At 34.4% G+C, this 21,193-nt stretch overlaps 1 protein-coding gene across 3 annotated transcripts in view; it reads left to right on the forward strand.

Moving 5' to 3' along the window:
* Positions 1-21,193, forward strand: part of SLC9A9 (solute carrier family 9 member A9) — a 703,780-nt gene that overhangs the window by 19,963 nt on the left and 662,624 nt on the right. Inside the window, exons 4-5 of one of the 3 annotated variants that reach the window (XM_043595208.1) lie at positions 2,349-2,441; positions 7,585-7,697. The gene's annotated coding sequence lies outside the window, so the exon portion shown is untranslated. The remainder of the gene's footprint in view (positions 1-2,348; positions 2,442-7,584; positions 7,698-21,193) is intronic. The other 2 variants (XM_043595207.1, XM_043595209.1) reach the window with 2 other exon arrangements.

Consider the following 21,193-nt stretch of genomic DNA (forward strand, 5'->3'; position numbering starts at 1 on the left):
ATATAAAGACAATGGTAGGTCTTTAGTTGTAAAAAAGCTAAAGTGGTTGTATTAATATCGGACAAAATAAATTTAAAGTGAAATGATATTACCAAAGTAAAGAATGTCATCTTATAATAATTAAAGGATCAATTCATTGAGAGGGCATAAAAATCCTAAACCTGTATTCACCTAATAACTGAGTTTCAAAATGCGTGAAACCAAAACTAAGAGAACTGAAAGGAAAATTAAATTAATCTGTAATTGTGGTTGAAGATTTCAACACAATTCAGTAACTGATAAAGGAAATCTACAGAAAATCACTAAGTTTATAGAAGACATGAACAACAATATCATCATGTTTGACCTAAATTGAAATATAGAAAACTACATTTAACAAAAAATACATACTTGTTTTGAGTGCATGGGAAATATTCATCAAATAGATTTTACGTTGAGCCACAAAAAATTCTAATAAACGTAAAATAACCAAAATCATACAGCATTATTCTCTGACCATAATGAAATAAAATAAAAATAAATAAAATTTATCTGTAAATAAATACCTAAATATTTGAAAATTAAACTATACAGTTTTAAATAACCCAGATTCAATGAATAAATAACATAGTGAATTAGAAAACAAATATTGAAATGAAATGAAATGAAATGAAATTATTTTTGAATTAAAGTGAGAGTAACACATTAAAATTTGTAGGGGCAGCTAAAGTGATGCCTACATGGAAATTTATAGCTTTTAAGTGCAAATATTTTTTAAATGATATTAATATCTATTATTATTGATATTTTTAAAAAATAATTTAAAAAATCAATGATCTAAGCTTCTATTTATTTTTTTTATTTTTTTTTATTTAAAAAATTTTTTTTAACGTTTATTTATTTTTGGGACAGAGAGAGACAGAGCATGAACAGGGGAGGAGCAGAGAGAGAGGGAGACACAGAACCTGAAACAGGCTCCAGGCTCTGAGCTGTCAGCACAGAGCCCGACGCGGGGCTCAAACTCAGGGACCGTGAGATCATGACCTGAGCCGAAGTCGGATGCTTAACCGACCAAGCCACCAAGGCGCCCCTAAGCTTCTATTTAAAAAGGTAAAAAAAATTAAGCCCAACATAAGTAGAAGGAATGAAATAAGGAATAGAATAATGAATCAAAATAATAAGTTAAAAAAAATCAGTTGAACAAATATCAGTAAAATCGATAAACCCCTTGCTAGGCTGATCAGAAAAAAATGAAGACAAAAATTGCCAAAGATAGGAATGTAAAAGGAGAAAACTCTATAGAGCTTATATACATTAAAAGAATAAACGGACATATTTCATGGGAAAATGGATTACTTAAAATTGATAAAATTGAAAATGTCTAAGAGATCAGTTGAACAAAATTGACACAGGGAAAAAATAAATATATGAAAAATTCTCCTATTAAAAAAAAATGAAATTTATTATTTAAAAACTCCCCACCTCTAAAACAAAAAAAAAAAACATCACTCCCACGTGGAAGGACTAGTAAATTTAAGAAAATATTAAAAGAAAAATGACATTAATGTTATACAGATTTGAGGAAACAGTGGGAATGAAATACTTCCGACTCATTTTAGGAGGCCAACATTGTCCTAATACCCTAAAACCAGACAGAGACATTGCAAGGAAACAAAACTACAGATCAATATCCCTCATGAACATAGATGAAAAAATTTTTATCAAAATATTATAAATCTAATCCAGCAAAACATAAAAATAATATATCATTACCAAGTAGTACTTATTCTAGAAATGTAAAATTGATTTAACTTTCAAAAAAAATACAGATATTTAACTTGAAATGGATCAGAGATCTGAACATAAAGGCAAAAACTTTGTTACACTTCTAGAAGAAAACCAAGGCAAAATTATTACAGAACTGGGATAGAGAAAGATTTTTGAGATAACATGCCAAAAGCTCCCATCATAAATGCAAAAAATGTTAAATTTACTTATCAAAATTAAAAACTCTTTAATTTTTAAAATGTTTTTTGTAAATTTTATAATTTAATAAGTTATTTAATAAAATAAGGAAATAAAGTGACTGGGGCACTGGTTATAAAGTTATTGAGAGAGGGGCGCCTGGGTGGCTCAGTCAGTTGAGCATCTGATTCTTGATTTCGGCTCTGGTCATGATCCCATGGTTCTGAGATCAAACCTCGCGTCAGGCCATGTGCTGAGCATGAAACCTGTTTGTGATTCTCTCTCTCCCTCTGCCCCTCTCCCTTACTCATGCTTGCTCTCTAAAATTAAAAAAAAAAAAAGTTAAGATTATTGAGTGAACATGTGGAATTTGAGATATAATTGTTTGAATACATAAATTTCAGGCATCCATGCTGAGATCATCCTGATTCTGTTGACATCCTGAAGTGATGCTCAATGCCAGGAAATCTCTTCAGTCTTTAAATTTATCTGTCAAGGTAAGGCCACACTTCATCCCAAGGTAGGATGCAAAAAACAGCTATATGTCTTAGGACTAACGTAAAATCTCATATTCTTTTGTAAAAATCCTTTAATGATTCTGACTTTCCTACTCCTTTTCTCCTTTTCAGTTTCTTCTTAATTATCAGCTGTTGTTGGTTTACAGTGCTCATCCAGCTTATCCTTACTGAATTGTTTTTCATTGCTTGATGCTATAGAGGTGCTGAAAAATCCCATAGTGATAACTGCCTTTCTTCTTTTCTTCCATGCTGCCCACTCAGGATTGTTTTATTATCCATTCCCTACGTGTAAATCTGTATTATATAGTTTTTGTTCTGACACAGGTACAGTCTTAGTTCCTTTTGGAGTGGATTTAATAAATGTTATTGTTATCACTTTAGGGTTTTTTTTTTTTTTTAATTTATTTTTGGGACAGAGAGAGAGCATGAACGGGGGAGGGGCAGAGAGAGAGGGAGACACAGAATCGGAAACAGGCTCCAGGCTCCGAGCCATCAGCCCAGAGCCTGACGCGGGGCTCGAACTCACGGACCGCGAGATCGTGACCTGGCTGAAGTCGGACGCTTAACTGACTGCGCCACCCAGGCGCCCCATCACTTTAGGTTTTAAAACAGTATCTTTGTTTTATTTTTCCCAAGTATTGAGATATAATTGACATACAATATTGTATAAATTTAAGGTGTACAGCATGGTTTGACTTAGATATTTGTGAAGAGATTACCACGATGAGTTTAATGTTTATCACCTCATATAGATACAAAAAAAATGAAAAAGAAAATGTCTTATTCTGTGTGATGAGAACTCCTAGAATTTATTCTCTTAACAACTTCCAAACATACCATACAGCAGTGTTAACTATAGTCCTCATGTACATTGCATCTGTAGTACTATTTATCTTATAATTGAAAGTTTGTAACTTTTGATCACCTTCATCAGATTCCACCCTCCTCCACCGACTGCCTCTGGTAACCACACATCTGATCTTTTTTTTTTTTTTTTTTTATGAATTTGGAGGGTTTTTTTCTTTGTTTGTTTGTTTTGGTTTTGGTTTTTTAATTTTTTTCTTAACGTGTATTTATTTTTGAGACGGAGAGAGACAGAGCATGAGCCGGGGAGGGGCAGAGAGAGAGGGAGACACAGAATCGGAAGCAGGCTCCAGGCTCTGAGCCATCAGCCCAGAGCCCGACGCGGGGCTCGAACTCACGGACCGTGAGACCATGACCTGAGCTGAAGTCAGACACTTAACCGACTGAGCCACCCAGGCGCCCCTAATTTTTTTTTAATGTTTATTTTTGAGAGAGAGAGGGTGTGTGTGTGTGTGTGTGTGTGTGTGTGTGTGTGAGCAGGGGAAGGGCAGAGAGAGAGTGAGACACAGAATCTGAAGCAGGTTCGAACTCAGGAACCACAAGATCATGACATGAGCCGAAGTCAGACACTTAACTGACTGAATCACTCAGGCACCCTATTTTTTTGTTTTTTGTTTCTTTAGATTCCACATATAAGTCAGATCATACAGTATTTGTCTTTATTTCACTTAACATAATGTCCTCAAGGTCGATTGGTGTTTTCCCAAATGGCAAGATTTTGTTCTTTTTTATTTTGAATAATATTCCATTGTATATGTGTGTGTGTATGTGTTTATATGTATGTATGCATGTATGTATATACTACAACTTTTAAAAAAAAAACTTTATTCTTTATTTTTTTAAAATTTACATCCAAATTCGCATATAGTGCAACAATGATTTCAGGAGTAGATTCCTTAGTGCCCCTTACCCATTTAGCCCATCCCCTCTCCCACAACCCCTCCAGTAACCCTCAGTTTGTTCTCCATATTTATGAGTCTCTTCTGTTTTGTCCCCCTCCCTGTTTTTATATTATTTTTGTTTCCCTTCCCTTATGTTCATCTGTTTTGTCTCTTAAAGTCCTCATATGAGAGAAGTCATATGATTTTTGTCTTTCTCTAACTTCACTTAGCATAATACCCTCCAGTTCCATCCATGTAGTTGCAATATATCACAACTTTTGTATCTATTCATCCATGTATGGAGACTTAGGTTGTTTCCATGTCTTAGCTATTGTAAATAATGCTATCATTAATTAGCATAGGGGTGCAGATTATCTTTTTCACATAGTGTTTTCATTTCCTTCAGATATATGGTAGTTCTAATTTTAAGTTTTGGAGGAACCTCCTTACTGTTTTCCATAGTAGCTGTACCAACTTACCATCCTACCAACCATGCACAAGTGTTTCCTTTTCTCCACATCCTTATGAGCATTTGTTATCTCTTATCTCTTTTATTATGGCCATTCTAACAGATGTGAGGTGATATTGTGGTTTTAATTTGCATTTCCCTGATGATTAGTGATGTTGAACACCTTTTCATGTACTTGTTGGTCATTTGTATATCTTCTTTGGAAAAAGTCTATTCAGATCCTTTGCCCATTTTTTTAATTGTATTATTTGGGGGGCTCTGCTATTGAGTTGTATGAATTGTTTTTTTATATTTTTGGATATTAGCTCCTTATCAGATATATAGTTTACAAGTATTTTTTTCCTATTTTGAAGTTTGCAAGTATTTTCCCCCATTTTCACTTTAGTCAATTTTTTTGTTGTTTTTGTTTTTGTTTTCTGTGTAGAGCTTGTTAGTATGATGTAGACTCACTTCTTTATTCTTGACTTTGTTACTTGTGCTTTAGGTAGGTGTCATATGCAAAAAATTGCCGAGACCATTTCAAACTTTGTTTCTATGTTTTCTTCTAGGAGTTATTTGACTTCCAAACTTAATACTTAAGTCTTTAATCCATTTTGAGTTCATTTTCGTGAGAGGTATAAAACAGGTGTTTAGTTTAATTATTTTATATGGGAATATCTACAATTTTTCCAGCACCATTTATTGAATAGACTGTCTTTTGTCCATTGACTATTCTTGGCCCTCTTGTCAAATATTTGTTGGCTATATAAGCATGGGTTTATTTCTGGTTCTTGATTCTGCTCCATTGGTCAATATGTTTTAATGCCAGTATCATATTATTTTGATTACCATACTTTTATAATATAGCTTGAAATCAGGAAGGGTGTGATGCCTCCTACTTTGTTCTTTTCTCAAGATAACTTCTCTTTTAAATATCCCATTAAGAAAATGAAAAAGCAACCCATAGATTGGGAAAAAAATTATGTACATATATCTATTAAATTATATATGTATATAATTTATGTAATATAGAATATATTTATATTGTAATTATATTTTATAAAAATCATATGTAAATAATATGTAAGTGGTAAATAAATACTGAAAAAATTTTGATTATCAATACCCATCAGAAAAATGCAAACTGAAACAAAGAACAAATGACTGTATACCCTTAATATGGCCAAGATGAAAAGGATTAGAAATACCAAGTATGGGTAAGGATGTGAAACAACAGAAACTCAAACAATGCTGGTGGGATTGAAAAATTATATAACACTTTAGAAAATGAATTAGCAGTTTCACAACATCTTATTTTAGAAGGAATTTACACAAATAAGTCGATGTCAAGAAATAACCCAACAATTTACCTTTTTCCAAAAATGAAGAGAAAATTATATAGAAATTCATCCCAGAAACAATCAGTGCTAGAAGGTTATGAAACAGTATTTACATTTCCTCAGGAAAAGTAAGAACATCCTAAGAATTTGATACTAAACCAATTATTGCACAAGTTTAAGCTAACAGACATTTCAAACCTATAAAAATGAGAGGATATATTATATTGCTTTTAGAAAGGAAACCACTTAAATTATTATAAAGAAAATAAAGAAGCCTAAAATTAAACCAAAGAAAAACCAAAAACTTGTAGTAAACATTTAAAAAGTAAAAGAAGAAAACATAAAATAATTTGACAGAACTAAGTCAAATATATCTCTCAGATCAATAAATTTATATGGAATAAACTTACCTAGTAAAGAAAACTCTTAGATTGAATCACAGTGCAAAATCCAAGTATAAATTGTAGATTAATGAGATCCAATCTAATCCAGAAAGGTTAAAAATTAATAGTTGGGTATAGACATAGCTGCAAGTGCCCACAAAATGAAAATAGGGGATATTTGTGCATGTTTTCCCCCCAGTTGTATTAAGAAATAATTGACATATATCACTGTATAAGTTTAAGGTATACAGCATGATGGTTTGATTTACATGTTATAAAATTATTGCCACAGTAGTTAACATCCACCATCTCATATATATACAAGAAAAAGAAAAAGAAAAAAACAATGTCTCCTTGTGATGAGAACTCCTAGGTTCTACTCTCTTAACAACTTTCCTACATACCATACAGCAGTGTTAACTATAGTCATTATGCTGTATATTACATCCATATTATTACTTTATATGGTAAAGATAAATATAAGATATAAGGTAAATATAAGATAACTAGAAGTTTGTACCTTTTTGACCACCTTCTTCCAATTCCCCTCTCCTCACCCCTGTCTCTGGTATCCACCATTATGATCTCTTCTATGAATTTGGTGTTCTTTGTTTTTAGATTCCACATATAAGTGAGATAATATGGTATTCGTCTTTGTCTGACTTACCTCTCTTAATATAGTGCATTTAGGTCCATTTATGTTGTTGCAGATGGCACGATTTCCTCTTTTTTATGGCTGAATAATATTCCATTGTATATATACACCACAACTTCTTTATCCATTCATCTATCAATGGACACTTAGGTTTGTTTCTATGTCTTGGCTGTTGTCACTAATGCTGCTTTGAATAAGGGGAAATAGATGTTTTTTCAACTTATGTGTATGTTTATATGTATCAGTTTTTTCACACTAATTCCTAGATGCTTATCAATTCCATTTCCTCTTCCACATGGGGTCACTATCTTTCCCAGCCCAGACTGCAATATGGATATGGTCTTGTGACAGGATTCTAGCCAAAGTAGCTTGATGGACAAGATACACCCACTTCCAGGCCTGATAATAAAATGTTTCATGCAGTCTTATCACTTTTTCTTAAGTCGAAAGACTTAACATAAAATCTGAGGGGGCTATAGAAGATGGCCTGAACTAAGTTGCTCTTTTCAAAATATCAATATATAGTTGATAGATTATACTTATTCCTCTAGAGAGTATGGCCCTGCACAGCAGAAGGTGACATCTTCAGTGGTGATTTCTTCATTCCAGGGCCCACGTCTACTTAAATACCAACTACCAGACATTCTGAAGCTTCAGGTGAGAGGTAATGTTGAAATATTCCTGGGTAAGGCAATAATAAAATCCATTTTCATTAACCTACTTTATTTCATGTAGAGGTTATGAATCATCAAAGCCTTGTACAACTATTAATATTTTCAGGTCAGTCCAACCATTTAATGAGAATGATCTCATTCCTATCACATCCCTTTGTCTAGATAATTTCTTTTTCTGCACTGTGTACTAACTCTTCACATAAGATTATGATTTGGGGTCCTTCTGGCAGCTGATCTTTTAACTATAAACTAGTTGCCAACTTTTAGTTACCACTTTCATCAGTAAATATATCTTGTTACTATCTCCTGGAACCACTTTTGAAATCTCCCCTTTAACCCATCTGCAATTCCATGATTTTCTTGCACACAAAGTGGAATTTTCTGGTTTTTCTCTTCAAGATCTAAAGAATTTCTGGCTATGACATAGATATTTTCTGCAGATTATCTGGTGATTATAACTAGTGATAAAGTGTTGAATTGTATCAATGTATTAAAATGTATTTGAGCAGTAAAATAACACATTTTAGATTTCAAAGTCCTGTTGAACTTCTAAAATCTCAGCCTTACCCAATCACTGTTGACAAAATGATGGATGTTATACTCCTTTAAATGTTTCCTTATGAGATAATTTAAATTCCCCCTGCTTCCCCTCCCCTATCTGTCTGTAGTGTTGTACTTCCTTGGCTGAAATCAAATATTACTTTAGAAGTTTGGGCAACATAATGGCCTCCCTTGTCTTTTAGACCCTTGATTCTGGTGAAGTTTAAAAGTACATCAATGAATGTTAATTCATCCTCTGTTACACTTATAAAACTGGCTCATATTCTCCAAGTCTACTTGCCAATGTTATTCCCATGTCTAAAATACCCTATTGTTCTCCGAAAGTGAAAATAAAAAGGTGCTTTATTATGAAGAGCATAAACATTTTTTTCACTTAAAGATTGTGCTACATCTTGACAATTATCCTTCTTGTTTCTCCTTAACTGCTTCTGAAAAACAGGAGACACAGTCCATTAGCTAATAGTTCCTAGAAAATAGTAAATCCCTAAACAAATACTGGGCCTTGTTAAATGCAGAGGATTTATTAGAATAGTAGTTGTATTACTTTTCTCAAGCTTAGGTGGCTTAAAAAAAGGACGCCAAAATCTATTGTCTCAAGTTCTGGAGGCTAAAAGTCTAAAATCAGGTGTCTACAGGCCTATGCTCCTCTGAGGCCTGTAGGGCAATACTCCCTATTACATCATTCTAGCTTTTGGTAGTTTGCCAACAAATTTTGGCATTCTTTGGCTTGTAGATGCATTACTCTGTCTTCACGTGGTATTCTCCCTGTGTCTCCTAGAAGCATTCTTCCTTTTGAAACTCAAACATCTGGACCAACAGAGTGTAAAGTTGTGGGTACAGAAAGCAAAAAAAAAAAAATATTGTTGGTGGACACTAAGAGTAACAATGAGTGATGTCACTCCCATATCATCCAGGAGGCTATTTATGTTTACATTAGCATCCAGTATATAGTGTTGGTTCTCCCTTAACCAAGATTCACAGGTCCAGGAATCAAGGGTAGAACTAGGGAAATGGGAGTGAATCCTATTACTATTTAATACAACTCTTTTCTGTACTCCAAAGGCTGACTGATAATGGTGTTTTACTGATTGGTTAAAATTCACTCTCTAAAAGAAAAAAAAACTTTCAGCAGTAAATAATTACTAATATAAGTGCATAATTATATATTGCTTACACTGTAATTTTTTTAATTTTTAAATTTTATTTAAATTCGGGGCACCTGGGTGGTACAGTCGGTTAAGCGTCCGACTTCAGCCAGGTCACGATCTCGCGGTCCGTGAGTTCGAGCCCCGCGTTGGGCTCTGGGCTGATGGCTCAGAGCCTGGAGCCTGTTTCCGATTCTGTGTCTCCCTCTCTCTCTGCCCCTCGCCCGTTCATGCTCTGTCTCTCTCTGCCCCCAAAATAAATAAATGTTGAAAAAAAAAATTTAAATCCAAGTTAGTTAACATACAGTGTAATAAAGATTTCAGGAGTAGAATTCAGTGATTCATCACTTACATATAACACCCAGGGCTCATCCCAACAAGTGCCCTCCTTAATCACTCATTTAGTCCATCCACCCCCACCCAACATCGCTCCAGCAACCCTCAGTTTGTTCTATGTATTTAAGAGTCTCTTATGGTTTGCCTCCCTGTTTTTTTTTAAATTTTTTTAAATGTTTATCTTTGAGAGAGAAAGAGACAGAGCGCGAGTGTGGAAGGGGCAGAGAGAGAGGGAGACACAGAATCTGAAGCAGGCCCCAGGCTCCGAGCTGTCAGCACAGAGCCCTACCAGGGCCAAACTCAAAAACTGGGAGATCATGCCCTAAGCCAAAGTCAGATGCTTAATTGACTGAGCCACAGAGGCGCCCCTGCCTCCATCTCTGTTTTTGTCTTATTTTTACTTTCCTTCCCTGTGCTCATCTGTTTTGTTTCTAAAATTCCACATATGAGGGAAATCATATGATATTTGTTTCTCTGACTGACTTATTTCACTTAGCAGAATGTACTCTAGTTCCATCCATGTTGTTGCAAATGGCAAGATTTCATTCTTTTTGATTGCCAAGTAATAATTCCATTGTGTGTGTGTGTGTGTGTGTGTGTGTGTGTGTGTGTACACCATGTCTTTATCCATTTGTCAGTTGTTGGACATTTGGGCTCCTTCCATAATTTGGCTATTGTTGACACTACTGTATACTGTAAATTTTAGAGGAGAGTTGAGTTGCTGTTTATTTGCGCTTTATCTGAATGCTTTATAGTTCTCTTTTTTTTCCATCTGTCAGTGGTTACTCCTTATTCTTACCATGTCACATATCTCATTTATCTTCATCAAAGACAGAGAGAAAAGGATAAACCCAATCACCTTAATAGCTCAAGAAAAAATAAACAAATATCACCAGAGAAACAAGTCAAAAAAATAATAAAGAGACAAGAATTTTGACTCTATGTTCTTGAGGTTGAAATACTTTTTCACTAGTTTATTGTAGTGAGGTTAACATCATTGCCATTTGCTTTGAATTCTTGAGTACAGGATATATATTTACCAATAGAAGAGTATGTGGACACTATGCCATGACTTATTTACCTCTCATTGGTGTGTTTTATTTATGAAATACTTTTACATATATTATGTTATTTATACAAAAGACCTTTGAAGTAGATTTAAAGCTTTTTTACCAATAAGAAAACTAAGGTTCAAGGCAGTTAAACAGTTTGTGTTCAACCATATAACTGGTTTAGTGGCAATATGAAGCTCCAAATCTTTTTTTTTTTCCTAGTACAACTCAGGTTTGAAAAAACTTTACAAATGGAATACTCTAGCAAATATTGAAATAGAGATTATTTAATGTATTAAAATTCTCCTTTTAACCTTTTGAAACTAATGCTACTTGTATTAACCTCATTCTAAAAAATACAGTAGATTAAAAATCTACTTTTCATTCATCATTTACCTTCATTCTTTTTACATTGATTTTCTTATTTTTGAGAGAGAGAGAGAGAGAGAGAGAGAGAGAGAGAGAGAGAGAGAGAAAGGGGCAGAGAGAGTGGGACAGAGATTCCCAAGCAGGCTTTGTTGTACAGAACCTGATCAGGATTCAAACTCATGAACCATGAGGTCATGACCTGAGCTGAAATCAAGAGTCGGTCACTGAACTGAATGAGTCACCCAGGTGCCCCTCATTCATCATTTACCTTTAAAAAATACTTCTGGATTGTTTTAATATTAAACTATATGATAGAACAATTTTAAAAAATCTTTTAATTTTATCTAAATCCAAATTAGTTAACGTATAGTGTAATAATGGGTTCAGGAATGGACTTTAACAATTCATCACTTACATATAACCTACAGTGCTCATCCCAACATTAAGGAATGCTCATCTCCCATTCAACCCATCCCCCCACCAAACACCCCTCCAGCAACCCTGTTTGTTCTCTGTATTTAAGAGTCTCTTATGGTTCGCCTCCCTCTGTTTTTATCTTATTCTTCCTTCCCTTCCCTTCCCTTATGTCCATCTGTTTTGTTTCTAAAATTCCACATATGAGTGAAATCACATGATATTTGTCTTTTCTCTGACTTATTTCACTTAGCATAATATACTCTAGTTCCATCCACATTGTTGGAAATGGCAAGATTTCATTATTTTTGATTGCTGAGAAGTATTCCATTGTGTGTGTATATATATATATATATATATATATATATATATATATATATACACCACATCTTCTTTTTCCATTCATCAGTCAATGGACATCTGGGCTCTTTCCATAATTTGCCTATTGTTGATAGTGCTACTATAAACATTGGGGTTCATGTGCCCCTTTGAATCCATTTTTGTATCCTTTGGATAAATACCTAGGTATGATTGCTGCGTCATAGGGTAGTTCTATTTTTAATTTTTTTTTTCATCGTTTATTTATTTTTGGGACAGAGAGAGACAGAGCATGAACGGGCGAGGGGCAGAGAGAGAGGGAGACACAGAATCGGAAACAGGCTCCAGGCTCTGAGCCATCAGCCCAGAGCCCGACGCGGGGCTCGAACTCACGGACCGCGAGATAGTGACCTGGCTGAAGTCGGACGCTTAACCGACTGTGCCACCCAGGCGCCCCTATTTTTAATTTTTTGAGGAACCTCCATACTACTCTCCAGGGTGGCTATACCATTTTGCATTCCCACCAACAGTGCAAAAGTGTTCCCCTTTCTCTGCATCCTTGCCGACATATGATAAAACAATTTTAAGAATAAAAGTTACAGCTGAAAATTATCATTTCTTTTTTTAAATGTTTATTTATTTAATTTGAGAGAAAGTTTGTGCACACAAGTGAGTGGGAGAGGGCAGAGAGAGACAGACAGAATCCCAAGCAGGCTCCACACTCAGCATGGAGCTGAACACAGGGCTCGATTTCATGATTGTGAGATTGTGACCTGAGCCAAAATCAAGAGTTGGACACTTAACCGACTGATCCCCCAGGAGCCCTGAAAATTATTTCTTGATCATGAGAAGTTCTTTTTAGCCATAGCCTAAAAAGACCTCATGCATCATCAAAATAATTTTCATAATTATTTCGTGTATCAATCCTAAGGACATTTAAAAAGTTGTAGGGGCAATATTTCCTTTTATATATGTTTTCTGTAGTAAAGGATTATAATTCATCAGTGCCAGTGTTTAGGTCATAGGTAGAACTCCCAAAGGAAGTAATTCATTTTGAAAGGAAATGACTGCCCCACTTTGTTTAAACCAGTCCAATGTATTAAACTTAATAGAGGAAAAAAGTACACCTTTATATATAGATGATAATCTAAATTTATATCTGCAGCCCTGAGATCCAGATATACATATCTACCATAATGACCCTATCCACTGGGATAATGATTATGCACCTCAAACTTAACCTGGTCCTTCCAGAACTCTTGTGTCAGTCCTTTATCTCCATCTTAGTAGAAGCTGAATTCCAAGATATTCTTATTTCCTCTTTCCTTCACACCCTATATCCAACCTATCTGAAACAACTGTTGGATTTACTTTCAAATTATATCCCAACCACTTCTTAAAAACTCTACTGCTACTGCCCTAGTCCAAGTCACCATCATCTCTCACCCTAACTACTACAGTAATCTGCCTCTTTTATGGCACCATCATCCTACCAGCAAGTCTCCATAAGGAAGCCAGGGTGATATTTTTAACAATGTAAATTAAACCATATCTCTTACTCTGCAGCCCAGAATATGGTCCCATGTCCTTATATTGGTTTAAGGAGCTACCTATACTTCTGTATGGCCTCATCTTGTATCACTGTCCTCCTACCACTGCTGTAGTCACACTGTCTTTTCAGCTCTTCCTGTGAACACACCAAACTTGTTCAGACCTCCTTGGTATTTCTTTTACCTTTCACTGGAGATATTTGCATAATTTCTGTCCTCACATCATTCAGGTGTCTGGTCAGATGTTCCTTGAGAACATTTTCCTGATTGCTCTAAAATGCACTCCTCCCCACTACTTAATTCCTTTGACTCCTTGATTCATTTTCTTCATAGGAAGTGTTTAATTTTTGCTTTCACACTAATTGTCCCTCTTGCATGAATAGGAGTTTTACCTTTTTCATGGCTCCATCTCTAGTGCCTGGTTCAGTGCCCAGTGCTTGGACAGAAATTTAGGTATTTTTGAATGAATGGATAAATGCATTCATTTAAATATTCATAGTTCTAAAATTGAAGCAAAATAGTTTAATAATGTATAATGCTAGCTTAATAGTTACATTGCTTTAGAAAAATCTCAGTGAAAATTATTTGCAATTTGCTTCTCTGAAGAGTTGATCTGCTGAGTGACTCAACCATTAATAGGCATGCCTTATGGCAGATGCAGGGATTGCAAAAAAAAAATGGCTAAGAATATATAATTTGTCTCCATCTACAGCAGTGGTTCTCAACCTTGGTCATATATTCGAATCATATGGGGAGGTTGTAAAAGTCTGGTAACCAGGCCAGATCCCAGAACAAGTAATTCAGAATCTTTGAGGGTTGTATTTAGGACTCCATTAAAAAAAAAAAAATCTCCCCAGCTGATCATAATGGACAACCAAGATTGAGGACCACTGATCCATGAGGCAGGGGGTTTTGCAAAACTATTCCTGATACTGACAACAGTAAAGGAGGTATTCCAATACTTGTTAAATTAATTAATGAGTGAGTTAGTGAATGAATGGGTGAATGTAAAGGATGTTGATAGCCAACTGAACTCCTGATCACTGCTTGAAAACCATTCAGAGGGTTGGGCTACCAATAAAGTTGCTAGATTTAGCAAATAAACATATAGGATCCCTAGTTACACTTGAAATTTAGATGAAGAAGGATCTTTTTTTAAAGCAATGTATGTCCCAAATATTTCAGGGAATATATACATACTAAAAAATGGATTCATTACTTGCCTGAAATTTAAATTTAAGTGGGCATCCTATATTTTAGGTGGCAACTCTACTTGTTACTAATGAAGGAACAGTTAAGGTTGTTCTCTTGTAAAATTCAGCATGTTATTAAAATATTTAAAATAATTCACTGTTGAAGTGGTAATTTAATCCTCTATCTTCAGCTGTACAAAGGTACCATAAAACAGTCTATTATCCTTAGGAATGAATTTAATTTTGTCTTTTTAAGCTATTAATAGAGCAGTCATAAAAATGAGGTGAGTTCTTATGCATTATAGATTTTCCAAATGAGCTTAGAATTTAGATTCTTCAGTATCTGTTTTTGAACTATCAAATCTTATACCTAGGGTAAAAAAATAAAATTGTAAGTGTTTTTAGGACCTGTGAAGTACACTTTCAGCATAACCTCTGAATCAGGGACTATATTTTGCATTCTCTTTCTACTCCTATGAAGTGTGAGAAAGACAGGTATTCTTCAGGCCATAGACCTTTATTTCTTCCTAGCTATATAATACTGACCAGCTAAAACTAAGATTAAATGGTGATAGTGAATAAAACTTGACCTTAATGATGGAAAAACAGCATAATTGAAACAAATCAGTTGAATAATTGGTCATTCAAGCAGAAATCTCAAAGATACTACCATTTTCTTAAAGGATCCATAGAAGTTCTCACCTTTTGCAAATGTAGATTAATACCCTTCCACCAGTGGGTGGCATACTCATGTGTTCAGAAATTCTCCATTGGGTGGGTGACCCAAAGAAGTATTAATTATGGTATTAGAATGAATTCCATTCATTATAAGTATGGAAAGAATAGAATGGTGAAAAGGCAAAACAGGAAAAGCTATTCGCATTTCTAACATTTTCATTCTCCATTGGGGTTACACAGTATGGACTAATTCTATGCTTCCTGCAGAATTTGCTGGAAGTGACTTGCTGAGAATTAGATGGTCAAAAAAAAATTGATTTTCTGTGAACAATGTCTTTTATTGTTTTAAGACCTCTTCTTCAAAACTTGCCCGCATGTTGTAACAAAAATCATACTTTTGCAGCAATTTTTCTGGTTATTTACCATTTCTTTCTAGACATTTAAGCAACCATCCCTAAATCTAATGATGGACAAAAAAACAAAAAAAAAAAAAAAACAAAACAAAAGCTCAGAAGAGAAAAAGGTCTATTCAAGTATAAATTCTAATTCATCTATCCCATAATTCTGAGACTATTATAATAAGGGTACCATCAGGCAAGCTATATATTTTCTGCATATTGCTCTGGCTGACAATCTGCAGTGAGGGTACAAGAGCATTATAACTCAAATAGATTTTTCTGACATGGGGTATATCTGGCACCCTGCTCTTTCATAAACATTACTGCCTGTTTTTCAGAGCTTGAGATGACATAATTGTAGGTTTTGTAAATTTTCAGCAAGGCACACTATTTAAGATATCTGATGTAGGCATTACATAACTTTGAAATACAAAATTTCAAATTTTGTTTTTAGAAAGACTGTCTTGGGGCAGTGAATCCAGGTGGGAAGTACTTAGCTTTATTTTGACTTTCAGTAATCCTCATATTTATTTTGCAATTCAGTACAAAGGTGAATACTCTCAATTTGAGAAATTATACATAGAGCTATTTGATTCCCTCTGTTTGTCAAGTTTCATACATATATATGCATACATGTGTTTTTTTAGTGTACTGATTTTATGGTTTAAAAAAATTTTTTTTAACATTTATTTATTTTTTGAGAGACAGAGAGAGACAGAGCATGAGCAGGGGAAGTGCAGAGGGAGACACAGAATCGGAAGCAGGCTCCATGCTCTGAGCTGTCAGCACAGAGCCCAACGCGGGGCTTGAACTCACGAACCGTGAGATCATGACCTGGGCTGAACTCATCACCTAACCGACTGAGCCACCCAGACACCCCTATGGGTTTTTTTTAAACAGTATACCTATGGTGGTGGTAATAATAATAATAATAATAATAATAATAATAACAACAACAACAATAATAATAGCTATTTGCTGAGGTAGTATAGTTAAGGTTAAAGGCACAGGCCTTGGGAGTTTTTCTTCCTGTGTTCTGACCCCAGCTCTGCCTAATAGCTATGTAGCTATGGCAAAACTAACCTCTCTAAACCTTAATTTCCTCATTTGAAAATGAGATAATGAAAACAGCTACCTGTTAGCACTGTGTACTAATTGAGAAAATATATGTGAAGTCTCGGACATGTAGTTGGCTCTAGATGATTGGTAGCTGCTCTTCTAAGGGTAGAATTTGTAAACTGAAAGTAAACACTTTAGTGAACTCATCTCTGAATTAGAGCTAATAACAGTTGACTACCTTTAAGGCTTTTGTGAAGATTAAGTGATGTAAGGTGTATATGATACACTGAGCTTAGTGGCTGGCACACAGTAAGCATGTCAATCAATGGGAGCCATTGTTTTATTATTATTTTTTTTTCAAGTACCATATATACTGCATTTCCAATAAAAATATCATCCTCATTATATTGAGAAGAAACTTGGGCCAAAATAGGCTAGAAGGTAATTGGGCCAACAGTCGAACCCTAGTCTGGCTCCAATGCCCCACATCCTTTCATGACAATCTACTTAGCTCTAACCAAAGGTCATTCCAACATTGAGAGGACACTGAGAGACCAAGAAACATGTTTTATTTCAATTCAATTGCTCAGAGATGGGACATGCTTCCTACTATTTTGCTGATTCTCTACCATAGAGTAACTGAAAAATACATTGTTTACTCTAAGTTTTGAGGCCTTTTAAAAAAATCATAATGATGCTATTTTTTATCATTCAGACAATGAGAATAGAGATTGCATAACCAAATAAAGAATGAAAGAAAGCAGTATCATGTTCTTTAAATTCTCCAAAATGTCTGATAAAATTATAGACTTTGTTGTACTTTTTGGTGCATTTTAAATGAGCATAAAGCTGATATTTAAAATTAGAAGTATTTTGAACAAAGATGTTACATGAAATTATTATTTTTACTTCTAATGTTTAGTTTTTACCTCAAGTGTTTACAAAATGCACGTGGCTAAATATAAATAAGTCAATCAGTTGGTGTTCCAGATGTCTTGGGAAATATCCAGATGTTTGTGATCTTAAAAAGGGATATTTTCAAAACAACCATTTTATTTCCCTACTTTTCAGCTGCATGTGCTAGCTTAGCTATTATACTGACTTAGCTATAATTTGCTCTTAGTGTAAAATAACCTGAGTCTTTTCATAGGGAAAATCTGATTCCAAAAATATAAACTTTAAGTCACTTTGAAAATATTTTAGAAAATTAGAATGGAAAGGAAAAGAAGGACTGTTTAAATCAGGGGTTGACAAAGCTTTTCTGTCAAAAACCAGGTTGTAAATATTTTAGGCTTTGTCAGTCATGTGGTCACTCTTGAAAGTACACAACTCTGCCTTTACTAGACTTGATAGGCATGGCTGGATTTCAGTAAAATTTTATTTACAAAGCAAGCAGTAGTGGGCTGCATTTGATTGGCCTGGGTGTAACCATGCTGAAGATACCAGATATATTCTATTTTGCATAATAAGTAAAAATTTGCCAACATAAGTTAGGGAGAAGAAATTTTTAAATAGTAGCATGTATCACTATCCAGTTGCCCTTGGAGATGTAATGGTTATACTTCATTTGCTCCCACCTTCTTACTCCCCCTTCTCTGACCTCCTTTGTCTCATAGGAGGTTGACCTTAACAGACTGAATCACCCTCAGACTTTTGAGTGACATATGCTAAAAGAGAAAAATTCTTATAACTCTGGAGTGACTCACTCCGACATAGATATTTCACTGCCTTCCCAACCTGAACTGCCGGGTCCTAAGGGAAATCCACACTGGGCACAAATCTTTCCTCTCTCTCAAACTAAAGTGTATTGCTTCTCTGTTCTCTCAGGGTAAGCTTCCTGCTGATTCTCACTTAGAAAATACCTGATCAATCTGCTGAGTATAAACTAACCCTCAGGGAGGGACTTCTCTTTATTAGAGGATTTCAAGATATGCCTTAAAAAGTAAATAAGGAATTTATGAAGATGGGGCTGACAGCTACCCTGGGGAACACGGTGAGGCTAAAAAGCCATTCTGGTAACTCCTACCTTAGAGAAAATTCATTATCCATAAGGTCAACCTTGATACTAGTAACAAACCAAGATTTGGGGACCCAGGTATTTTTGAATCACCTCACCAAATACCCATTAGGTCTTTTAAAACAAGTAGTGTAATGTTTATTCATCTTTGATACCACTTTAATATTCTGTATATATTTTTTAATTAGTCTAAATTGTCAGGTGTTATGCTACCATGATATAATTGAGAGATGATGAAATAGAACTCAAGTGGTAATTTTTTTTATGTTATCTTAATGACAATTAGAGATGTTACTGGTTTGACTAGGTATGTGTATGCAAAGAATCTGCTGTTGAAAAAAAATCACTTTAAAACTCCATTAATGAACCATTTGTTCATTAACAAATGTATTTCCTGAAATGCACTTCTTGGAGCACTAATCTTATGAGTCTCTGTAAAGGAGTGTTCAAAGGCTAACTATAGCCTGCTCTTAAAGGATGGCAATGCACAGGAGCAGATTAAAGGCTCTGGGAGGTATTACAGTAACTAACCTGTTTAAGTTTCTTCACAAAATATTTCCCCAGCCTACTTAACCATGAAACCTTTTTTGAATGTGATTTATTAACACTTCATAGACTTTATTTTGAGAAATGCTGGTAAAAGGTATTAAAATATCTGGGTTTAGTCACTAGGAAAACTACCGCTATTTCATTCAATTATTTTTGGCATCTATTAGTTGATTTGAACATTTGTTATTTAAAATTATCATCTTTGAAAAGATTTAAAAAGAAAATGTAATAAGATATTTCCTTAAATGTCTGGTAAACACAGCTTTGCCTGCCTCCAAGTATTAGGATTTGTAATTTTATGTGGAGGGATTAATGTCCTAAACAGGCTTTGTGTTTTGAGCAGTGGGCAAAGTAGGGTGGTCATGGGAGTGTCTAAAAGGAATGAAAAATATAAGGAAATATTTTGAGTTGGGGTGCCATGTTGGCTCAATCGGTTAAGCATTCTGACTCTTGATTTTTGGCTCTGGTCATTATCTCACTGTTTGGGAGTTCAAAACCCACATCAGGTTCTGTGCTGAGTATGGAGCCTGCCTGGGATTCCCTCTCTCTCCTTCTCTCTGCCCCTTCCCCACTTGTACTATCTCTCTCTCTCTCTCTCTCTCTCTCTCTCTCTCTCTCTCTCAAAATAAATAAACTTGAAGAAAAAGAAAAAGAAAAAAATATTTTGAGTTGATCCTAACCCTGAATTTTGTGTTTAGAGCTTTGGCTATACCATATATTATTTTTTCTTTCCAATTTTATATTTATTCTCAAATTTTAAATATAGTGAGAGTTATATTGAAACCAGTGATATAATCATAGCCACAAATTATAATTTCAGGGGTATAGGATTTTGTGGTGGTTGGACTACAGACAAAGACAGACATACACTGCCACAAAACTACAGCAAAATTAGCTGGAGTAGCAGAATTTCATTAATTTCCCATTTAAAAAATTTATCTTAAAAGGCCATTAATTTCCAGAGATATTATCGAACTTCATGAATAATTTATTACGTAGAATGTGATGAGAATTTCAATACAAGTTTTTGACCACCCATGAAGAAAATACTGCCTGCACATGTGGTACTTATCATTTATGTTCATGTTGTTATAAATGAAATAATTCTTTGAAGCCAAAGGCATCTAAATCTAGAATTTTACCTAAGCAAAATGCGTATTTTGAAAATATTTTAAATAAAGATATATTTTACATATAGTAATATACACAAATGTTAAAAGTAAAGTTGGATGAATTTTTATATACATATAAAATCTCTATAACCATCAACAGATCAAGATCAACCTTGCCAGAAAGTTCTCTTCTACTCCTTCCCCATTGATACCCATCCATCCCATAGCATTATTTTGACTTCTACCAACATAAATTAATTTTGCCTGTAAAATACATATTTTTAACAATGTGTTTTTATTGTTGTTAACAAATGTATAAAAAGTAAAAATTACTGCTTGGGTACTAGTTTGGGGCAAATGAATATAAAAAAGAGAATAGTGGTTATATATTTAATAACAATAATGATTAGGTTGTACTTACAGGCACCCAGGCATACTTTATCAAAGTGATCTAAAATATTTGCCAAGACTTTAGGAGTTGTCAGTAGCTACCGATTTAATGTATGCTTTGCCTGCAGTTCAGTTAAACTCATGACTGTTTCTGTATGAATAAATTTTTTATGTTGAGTCCATTATTAGAGGACTAAGAGTACAGGTGAGACAAATGTACTTCTGTCAAGAATTTTATAATCTAATATCTGTAGATCTTACATGCCTTTCATCATTCACCCTTATTTGTTTTATTAGGCTTTCTCTCCTAACTGGTATGTTTAAAGCCAGTCTAGGATTGGAATC

Source organism: Prionailurus bengalensis, chromosome C2 (genome assembly GCF_016509475.1).
Source record: "Prionailurus bengalensis isolate Pbe53 chromosome C2, Fcat_Pben_1.1_paternal_pri, whole genome shotgun sequence".
Lineage (NCBI taxonomy): Eukaryota > Metazoa > Chordata > Mammalia > Carnivora > Felidae > Prionailurus > Prionailurus bengalensis.